Source organism: Coffea arabica, chromosome 3c, assembly GCF_036785885.1.
Source record: "Coffea arabica cultivar ET-39 chromosome 3c, Coffea Arabica ET-39 HiFi, whole genome shotgun sequence".
Taxonomy (NCBI): domain Eukaryota; kingdom Viridiplantae; phylum Streptophyta; class Magnoliopsida; order Gentianales; family Rubiaceae; genus Coffea; species Coffea arabica.
The window spans coordinates 17277825-17286585 of NC_092314.1; the positions used below are offsets into that span (position 1 = coordinate 17277825).

Here is an 8761-nt window from a genome sequence, read left to right on the forward strand (position 1 = left end):
ATGTCATATTTCACACATAGGGATAAGGAATATACATATATGGGAAATATGAGGTAAGGGATATGTACATATAAGGAATATATGGAATAAGGGATATACATATAAGGAAAATATCATGCAAAATGATAAAAACCCTAAAAAAGTAGAAAATATGCATGAAAATGTAGTGATTGTCACACACACATGATCTAGTGCGTGAATAGTCCCTAAGGGTCTAGCGTTGGACTAACTCATGTCTATAAGTTCTCATTAGCATTGGACTAACGAGAAATCGGAGCAAAGGGCCACAATTAGCGTTGAACTAGTGTGGAATCGGAAAAAGGTGACACAACTACCGTTGGACTAGTGTGATGACGTCATACATTTATTACAATCAAATAAATCATATAAAACATAATAAAGCGAATAAATACATAAGTTACATAAAACACATAGCATATAATTATGGTATCTAGATGCAAGACCCTAAGAAAACGAGTAACACGTAACACACAAACATGCAAAACACATAAAGCAAATAAAGCAAATAAAACCCTAATTATTACATTTGGGGGCCCTAACTACAATCTAAAGAGGATAAAGAATGAAATAAAATAATAACCTAACTATTACAATTTTGGCATTTAATTGCCTTCCAAATAATTACAAATTAAATTAAAATAAATATACAAAATCAAAACAAATAAAAGTGACTAAATAAATAAATGACAATAAAATAAAACATTCAAAAATCATGCAATTACACACATAAAATCACATAGGATCAAATAAAATAAAATTAAAATAAATGATAGAGTATACCTCCCTTGAATTGGTGACATAATGAAATGGAGTTTCCCTTATTTACCCTCCAAAATAATAAAAAGGCCAAGGCATCACTTTAATTAACAAATAATCACAAGAAAATGAAAATAAACACGAAATTGAATCAATCAAATCATTCAAATAAAAATAAACAACCCATATTCAACAAATTTAAATAAACAAGGACCCAATTGAAAAAATTAAAGAAATTTGAGGGGTCAACTTATTATTATTACTAATATTAAGGGTCTAGAATTAAAATAAAGTAAAATTAATGGCTTAAGATGAAGTCTACCAAAACAAAACTAAAATTCACAAAAATAAATGAAAAACCATTTGTTACAATTAAAAAACAAAAATACCCAAAATTTCACTAAAATCCAAATCAAAACTATAAATCTATCAAAAATTATTAAACCTCCAAATTTCATCCTAAAATTCACTATAAATCTATCCAAAAATCACATTAAATCATATCAAAGAAAATCAACATGTTAAAGGGACAAAATTGATTGATGTTTCTGATTTCTAGGTCATAGTAAAATAAGGGGAAACTTGTGGGGCTGAAATGTAATTTTTGGAAATTTTTGCATGCATCTTACGAATAAGAAGAGTTTCAGCAACTTTTCTTGCTTTTAAACCTCAGCAACCTCATGCGGCGAGAAAAAACCAAGTTCTCATTACATTTCATAAACTCATCATCAAGATACCATGTTATGCACACAAGAGAGAGGAAAATATGGAATGAGGAAAAAGCTAGCAATTCTACGTTCATTCAAGAAAAACTTTCCACCAGTTTCTGGGTTTTCATGCCGCACGGATGGAATCAAGATCCAAGCGAGTATCAAACTTTCAAGCTAAGACAACCCATTGCACGAACCCAAATCATATTCTTTACATCCCCAAGAGTTCTTAGACCCAGATTAAACACACAAACGTGGACCAAAAGTACAACTTTTTATTTTATCAACTATACAGACTTAACTTGCTTGGTAAAAAAACTATACAGACTTCATATACACGAAGTGAGATGATTACATATGCGGATTACTAAACACAAGAGGTGTTCATGGCTTCTAAATTGGATTCACAGTTTCGGATACTCGTTAAATGAACAAAGGAGCCGACACCAAGCCTATCAATAGCGCAACAACATCACAAAGTATAATCACAGTCATTGTCAACCACAGTCATGATCATTCATTCGAAAAAATGCAGCCTAGACGAAGCTTTTTCTGCTGCAAATTTTCTGCTGTGAACTTGCGGTTCATCCCACACATGCATTTTCATATTCAAACAAAACCCATTATTTCATCAATCTGAAACCGACAAAATTCAAACCCATTTTAATTGACAAGAATCTCAACTATGATGCACAGTTCTGGAAAGCCGAACAGAGAAGATTTGGATGAAGAAAACCGCAAAAGAAACTGACTCTAACTTTTGAAAACAAAAGACCGGACCTGGGGATCAACAAGAATCAACAACTCTGTGACCATGACATCAAGATCTAACATCTAACCATTTCTAATGCTCTTTTAGTGAATCTTTTAGCCATTAAAACACAGATCTTGGAATCAAAAGAGATCACATAAGGAGGAACTAACAGATGAAATATGCATTAACCGAGAAAAACCCATGCGATGGTTCACCAAACTTCATAGAAAGGGTTGAGTTGGCTAAATCAAGATGTATTTGTTACCTGCAAGTAGTTGGAGACTGAATCAACGTGGGGGAAACCAAGAACTTGCGTCTGAAACAATGGACACGGAGCAGGGAATTTCTTTTCGCAGCTTCGTAAGTCTGGTGGAGCAAACAAATTGAGGTCTTGTCCAAAGCTCCTTTCTTTTTCCAGTTTCTTGTTTCTTCCAGATTTCCTCTCTTTTTTCACAGCCCCGAAGCTCTCCCTTCTCTCTCTCACTCTCTCGTTTTCCAACTTTTTCTTGCCTTTTTCCTCTCCAGCCTCGAGCTTTTCTTTCTGGTTTTTCTCCCTTTTTGCAGCCGCCAAGAACCCCCCCTGTTCCTTTTCCCAGCCTTCCCAGGCTTTTTCTCAGCCGAAGCTCTCCCTCTAGCTCTCTGGTTTTTTCCTTCTTTCCAACTTTCCCGAAGCTCCTCCCTTTTTCTCCTTCGGTTTTTCCTTTTTTTTTTTCCTTTCCCCCAAAACCCTTGTTTTTTCTTCTGTCCTCTACCTCACTCTCTCAATGTTGCAGATTTTTCCTTGGTTTTTTTTCTCTCCTTTGCCCCTTGCATTTTCTTCACTTCGTTCCCTGTTTTTCCCCCAGCCCGTCGCTCCTCTTCTTTGTTTTTTCTAGCTTTTTCCATTCAGACTTTCTCCCCCCAAAATCCCCTGGTTCCTTTCCTCTCGGCCCTCTTTTCTTGCTCCCCTCAACCCTAGCCGCCAAAGCCTTCCTTTTTTTATTTTTTTGTTTTGTTTTTTTCTAATTTTTCTAAGCTTCCCAAGTGTCCTAACACCTCACCTTCTAGGTGTTGTGTTGTCAAAGAAATAAAGGGACATTTGTCCCTATTGCATCACAACGGATCTTCTGTCTCACACCCTGTGCCACTCTCTGTTTCACTTTTTATTAAATTGCTATTTTTCCTTCACAAACATCATGCTTCAATTCTTTTTTATTTTCTTATGATCCAATAACTATTAATTGAGTAAAAAATAAATACAACAGCTTCAAAAAACTAATATATAATAGAAAATTAAAAAATACAGCAGAAAATTCATAAAAAATCTCATTTTTTATGTATTTTGATTTTTTGAGTTTGTTAAATTTTGTGTATTACTCAATTAATAGTTATTGAATCTTAAGGAAATAAAAAAGAATTAAAACATGATGTTTGTGAAGGAGAAATAGTAATATAATAAAAAATGGGACAGAGAGTGACACAGGGTGTGGGACAGAAGATCCGTTGCGCTATTGCATGTGCTCTACTTGGCTACCATCCCCCTAGTACACTTGTCTTCTCATTTTTATTTATTTATTATATATTTTCTAAAAATAATTTAGGTAACCAAGATAAATAAATAGATAAAAAAATGTTAATTCTTATTGCACAATTTTCATTTATCTTAAAGAAACTAAATCCAAAAGGGCTAAAGACAAATTTTGAATTTTTGTGAGGATTTTTCCTTTTTAAAAATTTAATGCAAAAATACCTTAAAAATGAAAATGATACACTTAATTTATAAAAATAAACAAAATGAACATTAACTATCATCTATTCAATTAAAATAAGAATAAAATAAAACAAGACAAGAATAAAGCTAAAATTGAATTTAATAAGAAATAAAGCTAAAAATCAAATAAATGAAATTTTGGCGTTTACAGTCTAAAGTCTTTTCAGAAGGTTAAAAGGTGATCACGTTAATCTCTCTTGTTCTTGATTGTTTTTAATTCCTAAAAATAGTAATTATATTAATTGGACAGACATCTATTGTACAGATGTCAATTTGCTTTTTTTGGAATCTCTAATTGGAGCTCCATTCTCATACACCAACACATCCTCTGATCTCACAAAACTAGATGACGAGTTTACATGTAAACTAACACTGTCCATCAAAGTAGAATATGTTTTTTTTTTTTTTACCTATCTAATGAAATGTATTTTCTATAAGTGTACTCTATATATTAAGCCACAATCGCTATTCATTATGTTCAGCTGAGGATGCCTACACTTTTTCTTTATACTTGGCTGGAGCGATTTCCACAGTTCAAGACTCGTGATTTCTACATATTAGAAGAGTTATGCACGTAATTTAAGGCCTACTCCTAATTATTATTCTCTCTTTTTCCTTTCTCAAGTTTTGTTTCTTCCTAAAGCTAGGGGTGTGAATCAAAATCGAAATCGGTAATTCGGAACTTTGAAATCGAAATTTTTTGGAATTTTAGTATCAGAATTTTCAACCGATTTTGATTTCGAATTTACTAATTCCAAATTCGAATTCGTTCCGAATTCAAATCGGAATTCGGTAAATTCCGATTTCACCGAATTCATGAATATAAAAATGATTATTGTTATTATATAAATATTGTCTTACATATATATAAAAAAATATTATATATATGTGTGAAAACGAAATTGAAATCAAAATAGGAATTTCGATTTCACCGAATTCATGAATATAAAAATTATTATAATATAAATGTTATATTATATATATATATGAAAAACAGATTTGAAAATGAAATAGGAATTTCGAATTCCGATTTCGATTTCGATTTTGAATTGTGAATTCGAAATCGAAATTTCCGATTTGAAAAATCTCATTACCGAATTCGACCCGAATTCGACTAATTCGAAATCGGATATTCTGATTTTCATTCCGAATTACTGAATTCGAAATTCTGAATTCAATTCGAATTCGGTCAGCAAATCGAAATTTTTCGATTTTGCACACCCCTACCTAAAGCCATATAATAGTCTCTTTTTGTTTCTCTTTCTATCACGAGATCATTTGCCTATCCTGCAGGTCACCATGTGGCTCAATTGGCAGACCTTGTCTATGACCGAAATAAGGATGCAAGAAACTATTCACATATCAATATTAAAGGTTTTATTGTGAGTTAGCTCATGTACTGATAGACTATAGCTACTAACAAACATGCTAAGAAAACATTATGGACTTCTTTTATTGACACAAAAATCAGAAATGGAATGTTAGGAATCAACAAATAATAGCTCAACTAAAATTCTCATTCTAACTACAAATAGAATGACACTAGCTCGCTGCTTTGCTCTCTAACTGTCATATACAAGAAAAGGAAGAAAATCTTGTCCTTAACTAATATATCAAGGGGCAAACATTTTAAGCACTAAGATTGATATCACATATTATCAAGGAACATTACAATGTCCTACAAGAAAATGACTTTGAGTGATAAGATTTGCAGTGACAGCAATAATCTTGTTACTATATATGCCCTTCTAGTGATGACATTTAAAGTCACCACAGATGAGATCAAGTAGGCTCATGGTTAGTGACAACATTGATTTGTCACTTCTTTCTTGTCATAAAAAGCTTGGCGCAAGCTAGCAGGAAATTTTTCTTTGACGATTTCAGAAACTAATGTCACTATACACTAGATAGTATTGACAACAAGTTTTCTTGTTACTTGTCATCTACCCAATTGGTGCTTGGTGAAAACTTTGGATTGTCACAAAATACACTCTTCAATAAATATACTTTTTAGAAAATAAGTTTAATCCGTAAAAGTTTACCAAAGCATATTTTAGATGCCTCCTTTTCTAGTTTTTGTTTTGAATTTCTCAGGCCAAATTTTCTTCAAGATTATTTTATTTGTTAATGTTCACTACTAATTCTATTAGCATACTTTTATTAATTTTCCCTTCTACTACATAAATTACAATAATCATAAAATGACACCCTAATAATTACTCTTTTTGGCCCATAAAATTCTACTAATACTACTATGACATCCTAATAATACACTTAATACCTCATTAAGTTCTACTAATTCCTTTTTTTTAAGTTCTACTAATTGTTTTTTTTTTTTTGAAGTTCTAATGATCCTACCAGAGCACTCTACAATTATAATGTAAGCCCTCTTAATTCTTGTTATTACTATAAAAGACAACATATACCTATATAACTCTACATATATTGTTTTTAATTTTTTTAAATATTTTCTTAATTTATGTGCAAATAGCATATCATTCTATAAGATTTCAATTTAGGCCCCAGTATTAACATCTTTGTAAATTTTTAATTTGACTTGAATATGAGATAAAATAAAATTAAAAAAGCGCGTAACATAAAGTAAATATGATACAATTAAAAGGGTGGATTTCACAAAAGGGGTGAGTACAATAAAGTAAATTCTAACGTCAAATTGAACAGTCGAGAAGCATAAATGCCTTTGAAAAGGTATGGCTTCTCTTTCTCATGATAGAGTAAAAGTTCTTTTCCCTTTTGTTTTTGTTTAGTTTCTTTCCTATGCTTGCCTTTGATTTAGTTAAGTTCCATTGTAAGTTTTTTATCTTTTTGTGTTTGCATGGGTTGAATGTAATATGATGAAGCATGTTATGGGAAATCTGAGGAGCAAGAGATTACCATTTGAATTTAATAGGATGAAGGAATTTAAGGTAATTTGCATACGTATCTAGTTACGCTTAATTGCTATCCAAGTGGTTGTTCCGTAAATTGGGTGATTGTATCTATGAATTAATGTGCAATTAAAGGTTAATTGGAAGATAGAAATGGCAAGAAAACAATGAGTAAAGAAGTTACAGAGTTGTCTAATTAATACAGTGGGCAATGTATAAATGAATTTATACACTGTTTGATTGATGATATGACTCCAAAATTGGTAATAGGGCTAATGTTTAATAAGCATGTAACTAAGTGGAAGATTGACAATCTTTTTATTTGCAAAGTTTAAGGCATGTTTTCCCAATCCTAATTGATGTAATGTTTTTACTGTGTAAGCCTAGAGCATTTGGGCAGAAGGGCACTCTAACTCCATGTATCCATAAGGAGGTAATTCTTCTCAATTAACTTATACATTTATTTAAAGCGACTAGTCAAATTTTATTTTTTTCTGACTAATTATACCATAAGATCAACTTAGCTGACATGAGACTTCGACAGCTACTTATTCATTATACTCGAGGATTGTGTAAATTCTAGACTAAAGAAATTATTGACCTTAATATTAAATGTATGCTTAAAGTTTTTCGCTGTCATATATGCTTGTTTAGATACCTTACTCTTTGTGTTTGTAATTAAAAAAATTGATGGTGGCAGGATATTATTGTTATTTTTGCTAAGTTTTTTATCTTTGATTAGTCTTTACAGTCCATACAACATTATAGGCTCTACACTTGAACAGATTGTGCTCGTTGAATAACATGCTACTTGCTAATATTTTCATTTTTTGAGTGAAATTTTGTTTATAAAACATATCATAATTGACTTGTGCTCAAATTGATTAAACTCCCTCTTGAATCTTACTTGATTTGAATTTTGAAAAGATTCTTCTGATTTATTTGTATTGTTGGCATGAGACTTCAATTTAAGCATTTTTTTGTATTTGGAATTCTTGTGAATAAGCATGTAGTTATCTTGGTGTCTGAAAGATGATATTTTTCGATTCACTTTTGTTACTTTTTAAGAATATGGTTCTTAAACGTTGGATACATTTAAAATTTAGTGCAATGAGAAAATTCAAATTTTCCTACTTTTTTTTTCTAGGAGAACCAAGCAATCTTTTTTTTTTTTTTTTCAAATCGGCTAAACCCTATCCATGGGATAGGGATGTCACCCCTAATTTATTGATTAAATAAAACAAGTACAATGAATTCGAGGGCCAATCCTGACCTCAATATCATAAATTTAAGCTTTGTCTACTACCGCCCTTACAGAAGGAACACCTCTAGCATCTAAAATCATCGCACCTCTAACAGTCGAAGAAAGACTGGAAACATCCTCAAAAACTCTGTTAGAATGTAAATGGAGAGAAGCTAATTTATCGGCAGCAGAGGTAGCCTCGCAAAAAATATGCCCCACGAAGACCCAAAAATACGACAATTACCTCCTTATTTTCCTTAACACCACACACAATCGCATTTAGCTAATTTTCCTGAAAATAGCAAACTAGTAAGCACCTGGGAATCCACCTCAACCAGCGAAGGCCAAACCCTTCTCTCTTTACGTAATTGTCGGTCATGCAACAATGAATAAGCTTCCGCCAAAACTACAACACACTCACCAAACTCCCTATAGTACGCAAACACCACTTTTCCATCATGAGTCCTAACGAAACCTCCACCGGAAGCACTCCCATTAAGAACACTTGTATCAGAGTTGAGTTTGACTTGTCCCAGCGGATTTTTCACCCAAGCAATTCCCACATGACGAATCTTCTGAGTAGATATGGTAGCAAAACGAACTATCTCACTATCCCTATCCCCTTTAAAATGTTTTACC

The 8761-nt window shown here is 32.2% G+C and overlaps 1 long non-coding RNA gene across 1 annotated transcript; it reads right to left on the reverse strand.

The window, feature by feature from the left end:
- Positions 1 to 418: 418 nt before the first annotated feature.
- On the reverse strand, positions 419 to 3183 carry LOC140037662 (uncharacterized). Its single transcript, XR_011841620.1, has 2 exons — positions 2507 to 3183; positions 419 to 2123 (listed from the first exon to the last, which is right to left on the reverse strand). It is a non-coding gene; the product is annotated as an uncharacterized lncRNA (long non-coding RNA).
- Positions 3184 to 8761: the final 5578 nt, after the last annotated feature.